This window comes from Scleropages formosus, chromosome 9 (genome assembly GCF_900964775.1).
Source record: "Scleropages formosus chromosome 9, fSclFor1.1, whole genome shotgun sequence".
In the NCBI taxonomy this organism is placed as follows: Eukaryota; Metazoa; Chordata; class Actinopteri; order Osteoglossiformes; family Osteoglossidae; genus Scleropages; species Scleropages formosus.
In genome coordinates, this window is record NC_041814.1 from 24,677,674 (window position 1) to 24,696,026 (window position 18,353).

The following is an 18,353-nucleotide window of genomic DNA, read 5'->3' on the forward strand; positions in this document are numbered from 1 at the left end:
GAAAAGGAGCAGTCGCAAGTCTGCAGTACATTCACTGTATTATTACTGGAGAAGCACGCGCTCTCACTGACACACATACCAAGGGAACCATTTGAGTCAGTAATTCTTCGGAAAGGGATCATCTTCACGAAGGGTGGGAAGAAACCGGAGCACAAGTCTCTGCGCCAGCAAGCTGGCAAAACTGACGTAGTCCTTCGAGCCGGATTCGAACCAGCGACCTAAGGATGACGATGTTCACCCCACTACAGTCCTCCGCTCTACCAACTGAGCTACCGAAGGATGACTACAGTTCAAAATCAAGCCGTACGGAAACGTGTGCACTTCAGTCCAAAATAAATATTCATGTCATCATTAAAAGACGAAGACGAAAGAGAACTAGCATTTTGTCATTCAGCAGATCTCTGAATGTAGATTCTCAGAAAATACTGTGCATACGGGTGAGGGATTCGAACCTGGGGTTCTAGGCAGAAAAGGAGCAGTCGCAAGTCTGCAGTACATTCACTGTATTATTACTGGAGAAGCACGCGCTCTCACTGACACACATACCAAGGGAACCATTTGAGTCAGTAATTCTTCGGAAAGGGATCATCTTCACGAAGGGTGGGAAGAAACCGGAGCACAAGTCTCTGCGCCAGCAAGCTGGCAAAACTGACGTAGTCCTTCGAGCCGGATTCGAACCAGCGACCTAAGGATGACGATGTTCACCCCACTACAGTCCTCCGCTCTACCAACTGAGCTACCGAAGGATGACTACAGTTCAAAATCAAGCCGTACGGAAACGTGTGCACTTCAGTCCAAAATAAATATTCATGTCATCATTAAAAGACGAAGACGAAAGAGAACTAGCATTTTGTCATTCAGCAGATCTCTGAATGTAGATTCTCAGAAAATACTGTGCATACGGGTGAGGGATTCGAACCTGGGGTTCTAGGCAGAAAAGGAGCAGTCGCAAGTCTGCAGTACATTCACTGTATTATTACTGGAGAAGCACGCGCTCTCACTGACACACATACCAAGGGAACCATTTGAGTCAGTAATTCTTCGGAAAGGGATCATCTTCACGAAGGGTGGGAAGAAACCGGAGCACAAGTCTCTGCGCCAGCAAGCTGGCAAAACTGACGTAGTCCTTCGAGCCGGATTCGAACCAGCGACCTAAGGATGACGATGTTCACCCCACTACAGTCCTCCGCTCTACCAACTGAGCTACCGAAGGATGACTACAGTTCAAAATCAAGCCGTACGGAAACGTGTGCACTTCAGTCCAAAATAAATATTCATGTCATCATTAAAGACGAAGACGAAAGAGAACTAGCATTTTGTCATTCAGCAGATCTCTGAATGTAGATTCTCAGAAAATACTGTGCATACGGGTGAGGGATTCGAACCTGGGGTTCTAGGCAGAAAAGGAGCAGTCGCAAGTCTGCAGTACATTCACTGTATTATTACTGGAGAAGCACGCGCTCTCACTGACACACATACCAAGGGAACCATTTGAGTCAGTAATTCTTCGGAAAGGGATCATCTTCACGAAGGGTGGGAAGAAACCGGAGCACAAGTCTCTGCGCCAGCAAGCTGGCAAAACTGACGTAGTCCTTCGAGCCGGATTCGAACCAGCGACCTAAGGATGACGATGTTCACCCCACTACAGTCCTCCGCTCTACCAACTGAGCTACCGAAGGATGACTACAGTTCAAAATCAAGCCGTACGGAAACGTGTGCACTTCAGTCCAAAATAAATATTCATGTCATCATTAAAAGACGAAGACGAAAGAGAACTAGCATTTTGTCATTCAGCAGATCTCTGAATGTAGATTCTCAGAAAATACTGTGCATACGGGTGAGGGATTCGAACCTGGGGTTCTAGGCAGAAAAGGAGCAGTCGCAAGTCTGCAGTACATTCACTGTATTATTACTGGAGAAGCACGCGCTCTCACTGACACACATACCAAGGGAACCATTTGAGTCAGTAATTCTTCGGAAAGGGATCATCTTCACGAAGGGTGGGAAGAAACCGGAGCACAAGTCTCTGCGCCAGCAAGCTGGCAAAACTGACGTAGTCCTTCGAGCCGGATTCGAACCAGCGACCTAAGGATGACGATGTTCACCCCACTACAGTCCTCCGCTCTACCAACTGAGCTACCGAAGGATGACTACAGTTCAAAATCAAGCCGTACGGAAACGTGTGCACTTCAGTCCAAAATAAATATTCATGTCATCATTAAAAGACGAAGACGAAAGAGAACTAGCATTTTGTCATTCAGCAGATCTCTGAATGTAGATTCTCAGAAAATACTGTGCATACGGGTGAGGGATTCGAACCTGGGGTTCTAGGCAGAAAAGGAGCAGTCGCAAGTCTGCAGTACATTCACTGTATTATTACTGGAGAAGCACGCGCTCTCACTGACACACATACCAAGGGAACCATTTGAGTCAGTAATTCTTCGGAAAGGGATCATCTTCACGAAGGGTGGGAAGAAACCGGAGCACAAGTCTCTGCGCCAGCAAGCTGGCAAAACTGACGTAGTCCTTCGAGCCGGATTCGAACCAGCGACCTAAGGATGACGATGTTCACCCCACTACAGTCCTCCGCTCTACCAACTGAGCTACCGAAGGATGACTACAGTTCAAAATCAAGCCGTACGGAAACGTGTGCACTTCAGTCCAAAATAAATATTCATGTCATCATTAAAAGACGAAGACGAAAGAGAACTAGCATTTTGTCATTCAGCAGATCTCTGAATGTAGATTCTCAGAAAATACTGTGCATACGGGTGAGGGATTCGAACCTGGGGTTCTAGGCAGAAAAGGAGCAGTCGCAAGTCTGCAGTACATTCACTGTATTATTACTGGAGAAGCACGCGCTCTCACTGACACACATACCAAGGGAACCATTTGAGTCAGTAATTCTTCGGAAAGGGATCATCTTCACGAAGGGTGGGAAGAAACCGGAGCACAAGTCTCTGCGCCAGCAAGCTGGCAAAACTGACGTAGTCCTTCGAGCCGGATTCGAACCAGCGACCTAAGGATGACGATGTTCACCCCACTACAGTCCTCCGCTCTACCAACTGAGCTACCGAAGGATGACTACAGTTCAAAATCAAGCCGTACGGAAACGTGTGCACTTCAGTCCAAAATAAATATTCATGTCATCATTAAAAGACGAAGACGAAAGAGAACTAGCATTTTGTCATTCAGCAGATCTCTGAATGTAGATTCTCAGAAAATACTGTGCATACGGGTGAGGGATTCGAACCTGGGGTTCTAGGCAGAAAAGGAACAGTCGCTAGTCTGCAGTACATTCACTGTATTATTACTGGAGAAGCACGCGCTCTCACTGACACACATACCAAGGGAACCATTTGAGTCAGTAATTCTTCGGAAAGGGATCATCTTCACGAAGGGTGGGAAGAAACCGGAGCACAAGTCTCTGCGCCAGCAAGCTGGCAAAACTGACGTAGTCCTTCGAGCCGGATTCGAACCAGCGACCTAAGGATGACGATGTTCACCCCACTACAGTCCTCCGCTCTACCAACTGAGCTACCGAAGGATGACTACAGTTCAAAATCAAGCCGTACGGAAACGTGTGCACTTCAGTCCAAAATAAATATTCATGTCATCATTAAAAGACGAAGACGAAAGAGAACTAGCATTTTGTCATTCAGCAGATCTCTGAATGTAGATTCTCAGAAAATACTGTGCATACGGGTGAGGGATTCGAACCTGGGGTTCTAGGCAGAAAAGGAGCAGTCGCAAGTCTGCAGTACATTCACTGTATTATTACTGGAGAAGCACGCGCTCTCACTGACACACATACCAAGGGAACCATTTGAGTCAGTAATTCTTCGGAAAGGGATCATCTTCACGAAGGGTGGGAAGAAACCGGAGCACAAGTCTCTGCGCCAGCAAGCTGGCAAAACTGACGTAGTCCTTCGAGCCGGATTCGAACCAGCGACCTAAGGATGACGATGTTCACCCCACTACAGTCCTCCGCTCTACCAACTGAGCTACCGAAGGATGACTACAGTTCAAAATCAAGCCGTACGGAAACGTGTGCACTTCAGTCCAAAATAAATATTCATGTCATCATTAAAGACGAAGACGAAAGAGAACTAGCATTTTGTCATTCAGCAGATCTCTGAATGTAGATTCTCAGAAAATACTGTGCATACGGGTGAGGGATTCGAACCTGGGGTTCTAGGCAGAAAAGGAACAGTTGCTAGTCTGCAGTACATTCACTGTATTATTACTGGAGAAGCACGCGCTCTCACTGACACACATACCAAGGGAACCATTTGAGTCAGTAATTCTTCGGAAAGGGATCATCTTCACGAAGGGTGGGAAGAAACCGGAGCACAAGTCTCTGCGCCAGCAAGCTGGCAAAACTGACGTAGTCCTTCGAGCCGGATTCGAACCAGCGACCTAAGGATGACGATGTTCACCCCACTACAGTCCTCCGCTCTACCAACTGAGCTACCGAAGGATGACTACAGTTCAAAATCAAGCCGTACGGAAACGTGTGCACTTCAGTCCAAAATAAATATTCATGTCATCATTAAAAGACGAAGACGAAAGAGAACTAGCATTTTGTCATTCAGCAGATCTCTGAATGTAGATTCTCAGAAAATACTGTGCATACGGGTGAGGGATTCGAACCTGGGGTTCTAGGCAGAAAAGGAGCAGTCGCAAGTCTGCAGTACATTCACTGTATTATTACTGGAGAAGCACGCGCTCTCACTGACACACATACCAAGGGAACCATTTGAGTCAGTAATTCTTCGGAAAGGGATCATCTTCACGAAGGGTGGGAAGAAACCGGAGCACAAGTCTCTGCGCCAGCAAGCTGGCAAAACTGACGTAGTCCTTCGAGCCGGATTCGAACCAGCGACCTAAGGATGACGATGTTCACCCCACTACAGTCCTCCGCTCTACCAACTGAGCTACCGAAGGATGACTACAGTTCAAAATCAAGCCGTACGGAAACGTGTGCACTTCAGTCCAAAATAAATATTCATGTCATCATTAAAAGACGAAGACGAAAGAGAACTAGCATTTTGTCATTCAGCAGATCTCTGAATGTAGATTCTCAGAAAATACTGTGCATACGGGTGAGGGATTCGAACCTGGGGTTCTAGGCAGAAAAGGAGCAGTCGCAAGTCTGCAGTACATTCACTGTATTATTACTGGAGAAGCACGCGCTCTCACTGACACACATACCAAGGGAACCATTTGAGTCAGTAATTCTTCGGAAAGGGATCATCTTCACGAAGGGTGGGAAGAAACCGGAGCACAAGTCTCTGCGCCAGCAAGCTGGCAAAACTGACGTAGTCCTTCGAGCCGGATTCGAACCAGCGACCTAAGGGTGACGATGTTCACCCCACTACAGTCCTCCGCTCTACCAACTGAGCTACCGAAGGATGACTACAGTTCAAAATCAAGCCGTACGGAAACGTGTGCACTTCAGTCCAAAATAAATATTCATGTCATCATTAAAAGACGAAGACGAAAGAGAACTAGCATTTTGTCATTCAGCAGATCTCTGAATGTAGATTCTCAGAAAATACTGTGCATACGGGTGAGGGATTCGAACCTGGGGTTCTAGGCAGAAAAGGAAGCAGTCGCAAGTCTGCAGTACATTCACTGTATTATTACTGGAGAAGCACGCGCTCTCACTGACACACATACCAAGGGAACCATTTGAGTCAGTAATTCTTCGGAAAGGGATCATCTTCACGAAGGGTGGGAAGAAACCGGAGCACAAGTCTCTGCGCCAGCAAGCTGGCAAAACTGACGTAGTCCTTCGAGCCGGATTCGAACCAGCGACCTAAGGATGACGATGTTCACCCCACTACAGTCCTCCGCTCTACCAACTGAGCTACCGAAGGATGACTACAGTTCAAAATCAAGCCGTACGGAAACGTGTGCACTTCAGTCCAAAATAAATATTCATGTCATCATTAAAAGACGAAGACGAAAGAGAACTAGCATTTTGTCATTCAGCAGATCTCTGAATGTAGATTCTCAGAAAATACTGTGCATACGGGTGAGGGATTCGAACCTGGGGTTCTAGGCAGAAAAGGAGCAGTCGCAAGTCTGCAGTACATTCACTGTATTATTACTGGAGAAGCACGCGCTCTCACTGACACACATACCAAGGGAACCATTTGAGTCAGTAATTCTTCGGAAAGGGATCATCTTCACGAAGGGTGGGAAGAAACCGGAGCACAAGTCTCTGCGCCAGCAAGCTGGCAAAACTGACGTAGTCCTTCGAGCCGGATTCGAACCAGCGACCTAAGGATGACGATGTTCACCCCACTACAGTCCTCCGCTCTACCAACTGAGCTACCGAAGGATGACTACAGTTCAAAATCAAGCCGTACGGAAACGTGTGCACTTCAGTCCAAAATAAATATTCATGTCATCATTAAAAGACGAAGACGAAAGAGAACTAGCATTTTGTCATTCAGCAGATCTCTGAATGTAGATTCTCAGAAAATACTGTGCATACGGGTGAGGGATTCGAACCTGGGGTTCTAGGCAGAAAAGGAGCAGTCGCAAGTCTGCAGTACATTCACTGTATTATTACTGGAGAAGCACGCGCTCTCACTGACACACATACCAAGGGAACCATTTGAGTCAGTAATTCTTCGGAAAGGGATCATCTTCACGAAGGGTGGGAAGAAACCGGAGCACAAGTCTCTGCGCCAGCAAGCTGGCAAAACTGACGTAGTCCTTCGAGCCGGATTCGAACCAGCGACCTAAGGATGACGATGTTCACCCCACTACAGTCCTCCGCTCTACCAACTGAGCTACCGAAGGATGACTACAGTTCAAAATCAAGCCGTACGGAAACGTGTGCACTTCAGTCCAAAATAAATATTCATGTCATCATTAAAAGACGAAGACGAAAGAGAACTAGCATTTTGTCATTCAGCAGATCTCTGAATGTAGATTCTCAGAAAATACTGTGCATACGGGTGAGGGATTCGAACCTGGGGTTCTAGGCAGAAAAGGAACAGTCGCTAGTCTGCAGTACATTCACTGTATTATTAGTGGAGAAGCACGCGCTCTCACTGACACACATACCAAGGGAACCATTTGAGTCAGTAATTCTTCGGAAAGGGATCATCTTCACGAAGGGTGGGAAGAAACCGGAGCACAAGTCTCTGCGCCAGCAAGCTGGCAAAACTGACGTAGTCCTTCGAGCCGGATTCGAACCAGCGACCTAAGGATGACGATGTTCACCCCACTACAGTCCTCCGCTCTACCAACTGAGCTACCGAAGGATGACTACAGTTCAAAATCAAGCCGTACGGAAACGTGTGCACTTCAGTCCAAAATAAATATTCATGTCATCATTAAAAGACGAAGACGAAAGAGAACTAGCATTTTGTCATTCAGCAGATCTCTGAATGTAGATTCTCAGAAAATACTGTGCATACGGGTGAGGGATTCGAACCTGGGGTTCTAGGCAGAAAAGGAGCAGTCGCAAGTCTGCAGTACATTCACTGTATTATTACTGGAGAAGCACGCGCTCTCACTGACACACATACCAAGGGAACCATTTGAGTCAGTAATTCTTCGGAAAGGGATCATCTTCACGAAGGGTGGGAAGAAACCGGAGCACAAGTCTCTGCGCCAGCAAGCTGGCAAAACTGACGTAGTCCTTCGAGCCGGATTCGAACCAGCGACCTAAGGGTGACGATGTTCACCCCACTACAGTCCTCCGCTCTACCAACTGAGCTACCGAAGGATGACTACAGTTCAAAATCAAGCCGTACGGAAACGTGTGCACTTCAGTCCAAAATAAATATTCATGTCATCATTAAAAGACGAAGACGAAAGAGAACTAGCATTTTGTCATTCAGCAGATCTCTGAATGTAGATTCTCAGAAAATACTGTGCATACGGGTGAGGGATTCGAACCTGGGGTTCTAGGCAGAAAAGGAGCAGTCGCAAGTCTGCAGTACATTCACTGTATTATTACTGGAGAAGCACGCGCTCTCACTGACACACATACCAAGGGAACCATTTGAGTCAGTAATTCTTCGGAAAGGGATCATCTTCACGAAGGGTGGGAAGAAACCGGAGCACAAGTCTCTGCGCCAGCAAGCTGGCAAAACTGACGTAGTCCTTCGAGCCGGATTCGAACCAGCGACCTAAGGATGACGATGTTCACCCCACTACAGTCCTCCGCTCTACCAACTGAGCTACCGAAGGATGACTACAGTTCAAAATCAAGCCGTACGGAAACGTGTGCACTTCAGTCCAAAATAAATATTCATGTCATCATTAAAAGACGAAGACGAAAGAGAACTAGCATTTTGTCATTCAGCAGATCTCTGAATGTAGATTCTCAGAAAATACTGTGCATACGGGTGAGGGATTCGAACCTGGGGTTCTAGGCAGAAAAGGAGCAGTCGCAAGTCTGCAGTACATTCACTGTATTATTACTGGAGAAGCACGCGCTCTCACTGACACACATACCAAGGGAACCATTTGAGTCAGTAATTCTTCGGAAAGGGATCATCTTCACGAAGGGTGGGAAGAAACCGGAGCACAAGTCTCTGCGCCAGCAAGCTGGCAAAACTGACGTAGTCCTTCGAGCCGGATTCGAACCAGCGACCTAAGGATGACGATGTTCACCCCACTACAGTCCTCCGCTCTACCAACTGAGCTACCGAAGGATGACTACAGTTCAAAATCAAGCCGTACGGAAACGTGTGCACTTCAGTCCAAAATAAATATTCATGTCATCATTAAAAGACGAAGACGAAAGAGAACTAGCATTTTGTCATTCAGCAGATCTCTGAATGTAGATTCTCAGAAAATACTGTGCATACGGGTGAGGGATTCGAACCTGGGGTTCTAGGCAGAAAAGGAGCAGTCGCAAGTCTGCAGTACATTCACTGTATTATTACTGGAGAAGCACGCGCTCTCACTGACACACATACCAAGGGAACCATTTGAGTCAGTAATTCTTCGGAAAGGGATCATCTTCACGAAGGGTGGGAAGAAACCGGAGCACAAGTCTCTGCGCCAGCAAGCTGGCAAAACTGACGTAGTCCTTCGAGCCGGATTCGAACCAGCGACCTAAGGATGACGATGTTCACCCCACTACAGTCCTCCGCTCTACCAACTGAGCTACCGAAGGATGACTACAGTTCGAAATCAAGCCGTACGGAAACGTGTGCACTTCAGTCCAAAATAAATATTCATGTCATCATTAAAAGACGAAGACGAAAGAGAACTAGCATTTTGTCATTCAGCAGATCTCTGAATGTAGATTCTCAGAAAATACTGTGCATACGGGTGAGGGATTCGAACCTGGGGTTCTAGGCAGAAAAGGAGCAGTCACAAGTCTGCAGTACATTCACTGTATTATTACTGGAGAAGCACGCGCTCTCACTGACACACATACCAAGGGAACCATTTGAGTCAGTAATTCTTCGGAAAGGGATCATCTTCACGAAGGGTGGGAAGAAACCGGAGCACAAGTCTCTGCGCCAGCAAGCTGGCAAAACTGACGTAGTCCTTCGAGCCGGATTCGAACCAGCGACCTAAGGATGACGATGTTCACCCCACTACAGTCCTCCGCTCTACCAACTGAGCTACCGAAGGATGACTACAGTTCAAAATCAAGCCGTACGGAAACGTGTGCACTTCAGTCCAAAATAAATATTCATGTCATCATTAAAGACGAAGACGAAAGAGAACTAGCATTTTGTCATTCAGCAGATCTCTGAATGTAGATTCTCAGAAAATACTGTGCATACGGGTGAGGGATTCGAACCTGGGGTTCTAGGCAGAAAAGGAACAGTTGCTAGTCTGCAGTACATTCACTGTATTATTACTGGAGAAGCACGCGCTCTCACTGACACACATACCAAGGGAACCATTTGAGTCAGTAATTCTTCGGAAAGGGATCATCTTCACGAAGGGTGGGAAGAAACCGGAGCACAAGTCTCTGCGCCAGCAAGCTGGCAAGACAGACGTAGTCCTTCGAGCCGGATTCGAACCAGCGACCTAAGGATGACGATGTTCACCCCACTACAGTCCTCCGCTCTACCAACTGAGCTACCGAAGGATGACTATCGTTCAAAATCAAGCCGTACGGAAACGTGTGCACTTCAGTCCAAAATAAATATTCATGTCATCATTAAAAGACGAAGACGAAAGAGAACTAGCATTTTGTCATTCAGCAGATCTCTGAATGTAGATTCTCAGAAAATACTGTGCATACGGGTGAGGGATTCGAACCTGGGGTTCTAGGCAGAAAAGGAGCAGTCGCAAGTCTGCAGTACATTCACTGTATTATTACTGGAGAAGCACGCGCTCTCACTGACACACATACCAAGGGAACCATTTGAGTCAGTAATTCTTCGGAAAGGGATCATCTTCACGAAGGGTGGGAAGAAACCGGAGCACAAGTCTCTGCGCCAGCAAGCTGGCAAAACAGACGTAGTCCTTCGAGCCGGATTCGAACCAGCGACCTAAGGATGACGATGTTCACCCCACTACAGTCCTCCGCTCTACCAACTGAGCTACCGAAGGATGACTACAGTTCAAAATCAAGCCGTACGGAAACGTGTGCACTTCAGTCCAAAATAAATATTCATGTCATCATTAAAAGACGAAGACGAAAGAGAACTAGCATTTTGTCATTCAGCAGATCTCTGAATGTAGATTCTCAGAAAATACTGTGCATACGGGTGAGGGATTCGAACCTGGGGTTCTAGGCAGAAAAGGAGCAGTCGCAAGTCTGCAGTACATTCACTGTATTATTACTGGAGAAGCACGCGCTCTCACTGACACACATACCAAGGGAACCATTTGAGTCAGTAATTCTTCGGAAAGGGATCATCTTCACGAAGGGTGGGAAGAAACCGGAGCACAAGTCTCTGCGCCAGCAAGCTGGCAAAACTGACGTAGTCCTTCGAGCCGGATTCGAACCAGCGACCTAAGGATGACGATGTTCACCCCACTACAGTCCTCCGCTCTACCAACTGAGCTACCGAAGGATGACTACAGTTCGAAATCAAGCCGTACGGAAACGTGTGCACTTCAGTCCAAAATAAATATTCATGTCATCATTAAAAGACGAAGACGAAAGAGAACTAGCATTTTGTCATTCAGCAGATCTCTGAATGTAGATTCTCAGAAAATACTGTGCATACGGGTGAGGGATTCGAACCTGGGGTTCTAGGCAGAAAAGGAGCAGTCGCAAGTCTGCAGTACATTCACTGTATCATTTCTGGAGAAGCACGCGCTCTCACTGACACACATACCAAGGGAACCATTTGAGTCAGTAATTCTTCGGAAAGGGATCATCTTCACGAAGGGTGGGAAGAAACCGGAGCACAAGTCTCTGCGCCAGCAAGCTGGCAAAACTGACGTAGTCCTTCGAGCCGGATTCGAACCAGCGACCTAAGGATGACGATGTTCACCCCACTACAGTCCTCCGCTCTACCAACTGAGCTACCGAAGGATGACTACAGCTCGAAATCAAGCCGTACGGAAACGTGTGCACTTCAGTCCAAAATAAATATTCATGTCATCATTAAAAGACGAAAGAGAACTAGCATTTTGTCATTCAGCAGATCTCTGAATGTAGATTCTCAGAAAATACTGTGCATACGGGTGAGGGATTCGAACCTGGGGTTCTAGGCAGAAAAGGAGCAGTCGCAAGTCTGCAGTACATTCACTGTATTATTACTGGAGAAGCACGCGCTCTCACTGACACACATACCAAGGGAACCATTTGAGTCAGTAATTCTTCGGAAAGGGATCATCTTCACGAAGGGTGGGAAGAAACCGGAGCACAAGTCTCTGCGCCAGCAAGCTGGCAAGACTGACGTAGTCCTTCGAGCCGGATTCGAACCAGCGACCTAAGGATGACGATGTTCACCCCACTACAGTCCTCCGCTCTACCAACTGAGCTACCGAAGGATGACTACAGCTCGAAATCAAGCCGTACGGAAACGTGTGCACTTCAGTCCAAAATAAATATTCATGTCATCATTAAAAGACGAAGACGAAAGAGAACTAGCATTTTGTCATTCAGCAGATCTCTGAATGTAGATTCTCAGAAAATACTGTGCATACGGGTGAGGGATTCGAACCTGGGGTTCTAGGCAGAAAAGGAGCAGTCACAAGTCTGCAGTACATTCACTGTATTATTACTGGAGAAGCACGCGCTCTCACTGACACACATACCAAGGGAACCATTTGAGTCAGTAATTCTTCGGAAAGGGATCATCTTCACGAAGGGTGGGAAGAAACCGGAGCACAAGTCTCTGCGCCAGCAAGCTGGCAAAACTGACGTAGTCCTTCGAGCCGGATTCGAACCAGCGACCTAAGGATGACGATGTTCACCCCACTACAGTCCTCCGCTCTACCAACTGAGCTACCGAAGGATGACTACAGTTCAAAATCAAGCCGTACGGAAACGTGTGCACTTCAGTCCAAAATAAATATTCATGTCATCATTAAAAGACGAAGACGAAAGAGAACTAGCATTTTGTCATTCAGCAGATCTCTGAATGTAGATTCTCAGAAAATACTGTGCATACGGGTGAGGGATTCGAACCTGGGGTTCTAGGCAGAAAAGGAGCAGTCGCAAGTCTGCAGTACATTCACTGTATTATTACTGGAGAAGCACGCGCTCTCACTGACACACATACCAAGGGAACCATTTGAGTCAGTAATTCTTCGGAAAGGGATCATCTTCACGAAGGGTGGGAAGAAACCGGAGCACAAGTCTCTGCGCCAGCAAGCTGGCAAAACTGACGTAGTCCTTCGAGCCGGATTCGAACCAGCGACCTAAGGATGACGATGTTCACCCCACTACAGTCCTCCGCTCTACCAACTGAGCTACCGAAGGATGACTACAGTTCAAAATCAAGCCGTACGGAAACGTGTGCACTTCAGTCCAAAATAAATATTCATGTCATCATTAAAAGACGAAGACGAAAGAGAACTAGCATTTTGTCATTCAGCAGATCTCTGAATGTAGATTCTCAGAAAATACTGTGCATACGGGTGAGGGATTCGAACCTGGGGTTCTAGGCAGAAAAGGAGCAGTCGCAAGTCTGCAGTACATTCACTGTATTATTACTGGAGAAGCACGCGCTCTCACTGACACACATACCAAGGGAACCATTTGAGTCAGTAATTCTTCGGAAAGGGATCATCTTCACGAAGGGTGGGAAGAAACCGGAGCACAAGTCTCTGCGCCAGCAAGCTGGCAAAACTGACGTAGTCCTTCGAGCCGGATTCGAACCAGCGACCTAAGGATGACGATGTTCACCCCACTACAGTCCTCCGCTCTACCAACTGAGCTACCGAAGGATGACTACAGTTCGAAATCAAGCCGTACGGAAACGTGTGCACTTCAGTCCAAAATAAATATTCATGTCATCATTAAAAGACGAAAGAGAACTAGCACTTTGTCATTCAGCAGATCTCTGAATGTAGATTCTCAGAAAATACTGTGCATACGGGTGAGGGATTCGAACCTGGGGTTCTAGGCAGAAAAGGAGCAGTCGCAAGTCTGCAGTACATTCACTGTATTATTACTGGAGAAGCACGCGCTCTCACTGACACACATACCAAGGGAACCATTTGAGTCAGTAATTCTTCGGAAAGGGATCATCTTCACGAAGGGTGGGAAGAAACCGGAGCACAAGTCTCTGCGCCAGCAAGCTGGCAAAACTGACGTAGTCCTTCGAGCCGGATTCGAACCAGCGACCTAAGGATGACGATGTTCACCCCACTACAGTCCTCCGCTCTACCAACTGAGCTACCGAAGGATGACTACAGTTCAAAATCAAGCCGTACGGAAACGTGTGCACTTCAGTCCAAAATAAATATTCATGTCATCATTAAAAGACGAAGACGAAAGAGAACTAGCATTTTGTCATTCAGCAGATCTCTGAATGTAGATTCTCAGAAAATACTGTGCATACGGGTGAGGGATTCGAACCTGGGGTTCTAGGCAGAAAAGGAGCAGTCGCAAGTCTGCAGTACATTCACTGTATTATTACTGGAGAAGCACGCGCTCTCACTGACACACATACCAAGGGAACCATTTGAGTCAGTAATTCTTCGGAAAGGGATCATCTTCACGAAGGGTGGGAAGAAACCGGAGCACAAGTCTCTGCGCCAGCAAGCTGGCAAAACTGACGTAGTCCTTCGAGCCGGATTCGAACCAGCGACCTAAGGATGACGATGTTCACCCCACTACAGTCCTCCGCTCTACCAACTGAGCTACCGAAGGATGACTACAGTTCAAAATCAAGCCGTACGGAAACGTGTGCACTTCAGTCCAAAATAAATATTCATGTCATCATTAAAAGACGAAGACGAAAGAGAACTAGCATTTTGTCATTCAGCAGATCTCTGAATGTAGATTCTCAGAAAATACTGTGCATACGGGTGAGGGATTCGAACCTGGGGTTCTAGGCAGAAAAGGAGCAGTCGCAAGTCTGCAGTACATTCACTGTATTATTACTGGAGAAGCACGCGCTCTCACTGACACACATACCAAGGGAACCATTTGAGTCAGTAATTCTTCGGAAAGGGATCATCTTCACGAAGGGTGGGAAGAAACCGGAGCACAAGTCTCTGCGCCAGCAAGCTGGCAAAACTGACGTAGTCCTTCGAGCCGGATTCGAACCAGCGACCTAAGGATGACGATGTTCACCCCACTACAGTCCTCCGCTCTACCAACTGAGCTACCGAAGGATGACTACAGTTCAAAATCAAGCCGTACGGAAACGTGTGCACTTCAGTCCAAAATAAATATTCATGTCATCATTAAAAGACGAAGACGAAAGAGAACTAGCATTTTGTCATTCAGCAGATCTCTGAATGTAGATTCTCAGAAAATACTGTGCATACGGGTGAGGGATTCGAACCTGGGGTTCTAGGCAGAAAAGGAGCAGTCGCAAGTCTGCAGTACATTCACTGTATCATTTCTGGAGAAGCACGCGCTCTCACTGACACACATACCAAGGGAACCATTTGAGTCAGTAATTCTTCGGAAAGGGATCATCTTCACGAAGGGTGGGAAGAAACCGGAGCACAAGTCTCTGCGCCAGCAAGCTGGCAAAACTGACGTAGTCCTTCGAGCCGGATTCGAACCAGCGACCTAAGGATGACGATGTTCACCCCACTACAGTCCTCCGCTCTACCAACTGAGCTACCGAAGGATGACTACAGTTCAAAATCAAGCCGTACGGAAACGTGTGCACTTCAGTCCAAAATAAATATTCATGTCATCATTAAAAGACGAAAGAGAACTAGCATTTTGTCATTCAGCAGATCTCTGAATGTAGATTCTCAGAAAATACTGTGCATACGGGTGAGGGATTCGAACCTGGGGTTCTAGGCAGAAAAGGAGCAGTCGCAAGTCTGCAGTACATTCACTGTATTATTACTGGAGAAGCACGCGCTCTCACTGACACACATACCAAGGGAACCATTTGAGTCAGTAATTCTTCGGAAAGGGATCATCTTCACGAAGGGTGGGAAGAAACCGGAGCACAAGTCTCTGCGCCAGCAAGCTGGCAAAACTGACGTAGTCCTTCGAGCCGGATTCGAACCAGCGACCTAAGGATGACGATGTTCACCCCACTACAGTCCTCCGCTCTACCAACTGAGCTACCGAAGGATGACTACAGTTCAAAATCAAGCCGTACGGAAACGTGTGCACTTCAGTCCAAAATAAATATTCATGTCATCATTAAAAGACGAAAGAGAACTAGCATTTTGTCATTCAGCAGATCTCTGAATGTAGATTCTCAGAAAATACTGTGCATACGGGTGAGGGATTCGAACCTGGGGTTCTAGGCAGAAAAGGAGCAGTCGCAAGTCTGCAGTACATTCACTGTATTATTACTGGAGAAGCACGCGCTCTCACTGACACACATACCAAGGGAACCATTTGAGTCAGTAATTCTTCGGAAAGGGATCATCTTCACGAAGGGTGGGAAGAAACCGGAGCACAAGTCTCTGCGCCAGCAAGCTGGCAAAACTGACGTAGTCCTTCGAGCCGGATTCGAACCAGCGACCTAAGGATGACGATGTTCACCCCACTACAGTCCTCCGCTCTACCAACTGAGCTACCGAAGGATGACTATCGTTCAAAATCAAGCCGTACGGAAACGTGTGCACTTCAGTCCAAAATAAATATTCATGTCATCATTAAAAGACGAAAGAGAACTAGCATTTTGTCATTCAGCAGATCTCTGAATGTAGATTCTCAGAAAATACTGTGCATACGGGTGAGGGATTCGAACCTGGGGTTCTAGGCAGAAAAGGAACAGTTGCTAGTCTGCAGTACATTCACTGTATTATTACTGGAGAAGCACGCGCTCTCACTGACACACATACCAAGGGAACCATTTGAGTCAGTAATTCTTCGGAAAGGGATCATCTTCACGAAGGGTGGGAAGAAACCGGAGCACAAGTCTCTGCGCCAGCAAGCTGGCAAAACTGACGTAGTCCTTCGAGCCGGATTCGAACCAGCGACCTAAGGATGACGATGTTCACCCCACTACAGTCCTCCGCTCTACCAACTGAGCTACCGAAGGATGACTACAGTTCAAAATCAAGCCGTACGGAAACGTGTGCACTTCAGTCCAAAATAAATATTCATGTCATCATTAAAAGACGAAGACGAAAGAGAACTAGCATTTTGTCATTCAGCAGATCTCTGAATGTAGATTCTCAGAAAATACTGTGCATACGGGTGAGGGATTCGAACCTGGGGTTCTAGGCAGAAAAGGAGCAGTCGCAAGTCTGCAATACATTCACTGTATTATTACTGGAGAAGCACGCGCTCTCACTGACACACATACCAAGGGAACCATTTGAGTCAGTAATTCTTCGGAAAGGGATCATCTTCACGAAGGGTGGGAAGAAACCGGAGCACAAGTCTCTGCGCCAGCAAGCTGGCAAAATTGACGTAGTCCTTCGAGCCGGATTCGAACCAGCGACCTAAGGATGACGATGTTCACCCCACTACAGTCCTCCGCTCTACCAACTGAGCTACCGAAGGATGACTACAGTTCAAAATCAAGCCGTACGGAAACGTGTGCACTTCAGTCCAAAATAAATATTCATGTCATCATTAAAAGACGAAAGAGAACTAGCATTTTGTCATTCAGCAGATCTCTGAATGTAGATTCTCAGAAAATACTGTGCATACGGGTGAGGGATTCGAACCTGGGGTTCTAGGCAGAAAAGGAACAGTTGCTAGTCTGCAGTACATTCACTGTATTATTACTGGAGAAGCACGCGCTCTCACTGACACACATACCAAGGGAACCATTTGAGTCAGTAATTCTTCGGAAAGGGATCATCTTCACGAAGGGTGGGAAGAAACCGGAGCACAAGTCTCTGCGCCAGCAAGCTGGCAAAACTGACGTAGTCCTTCGAGCCGGATTCGAACCAGCGACCTAAGGATGACGATGTTCACCCCACTACAGTCCTCCGCTCTACCAACTGAGCTACCGAAGGATGACTACAGTTCAAAATCAAGCCGTACGGAAACGTGTGCACTTCAGTCCAAAATAAATATTCATGTCATCATTAAAAGACGAAAGAGAACTAGCACTTTGTCATTCAGCAGATCTCTGAATGTAGATTCTCAGAAAATACTGTGCATACGGGTGAGGGATTCGAACCTGGGGTTCTAGGCAGAAAAGGAGCAGTCGCAAGTCTGCAATACATTCACTGTATTATTACTGGAGAAGCACGCGCTCTCACTGACACACATACCAAGGGAACCATTTGAGTCAGTAATTCTTCGGAAAGGGATCATCTTCACGAAGGGTGGGAAGAAACCGGAGCACAAGTCTCTGCGCCAGCAAGCTGGCAAAACTGACGTAGTCCTTCGAGCCGGATTCGAACCAGCGACCTAAGGATGACGATGTTCACCCCACTACAGTCCTCCGCTCTACCAACTGAGCTACCGAAGGATGACTACAGTTCAAAATCAAGCCGTACGGAAACGTGTGCACTTCAGTCCAAAATAAATATTCATGTCATCATTAAAAGACGAAAGAGAACTAGCATTTTGTCATTCAGCAGATCTCTGAATGTAGATTCTCAGAAAATACTGTGCATACGGGTGAGGGATTCGAACCTGGGGTTCTAGGCAGAAAAGGAACAGTTGCTAGTCTGCAGTACATTCACTGTATTATTACTGGAGAAGCACGCGCTCTCACTGACACACATACCAAGGGAACCATTTGAGTCAGTAATTCTTCGGAAAGGGATCATCTTCACGAAGGGTGGGAAGAAACCGGAGCACAAGTCTCTGCGCCAGCAAGCTGGCAAAACTGACGTAG

At 46.9% G+C, this 18,353-nt stretch overlaps 2 non-coding genes across 2 annotated transcripts; both read right to left on the reverse strand.

Annotated features, from left to right (window-relative positions):
- Window positions 1–190: 190 nt before the first annotated feature.
- On the reverse strand, window positions 191–279 carry trnay-gua (transfer RNA tyrosine (anticodon GUA)). Its single transcript is given in 2 exon segments — window positions 191–226; window positions 243–279. It is a non-coding gene; the product is annotated as a tRNA-Tyr (tRNA).
- Window positions 280–657: 378 nt separating this feature from the next.
- trnay-gua (transfer RNA tyrosine (anticodon GUA)) lies at window positions 658–746 on the reverse strand. Its single transcript is given in 2 exon segments — window positions 658–693; window positions 710–746. It is a non-coding gene; the product is annotated as a tRNA-Tyr (tRNA).
- Between the last annotated feature and the right edge of the window lie 17,607 nt (window positions 747–18,353).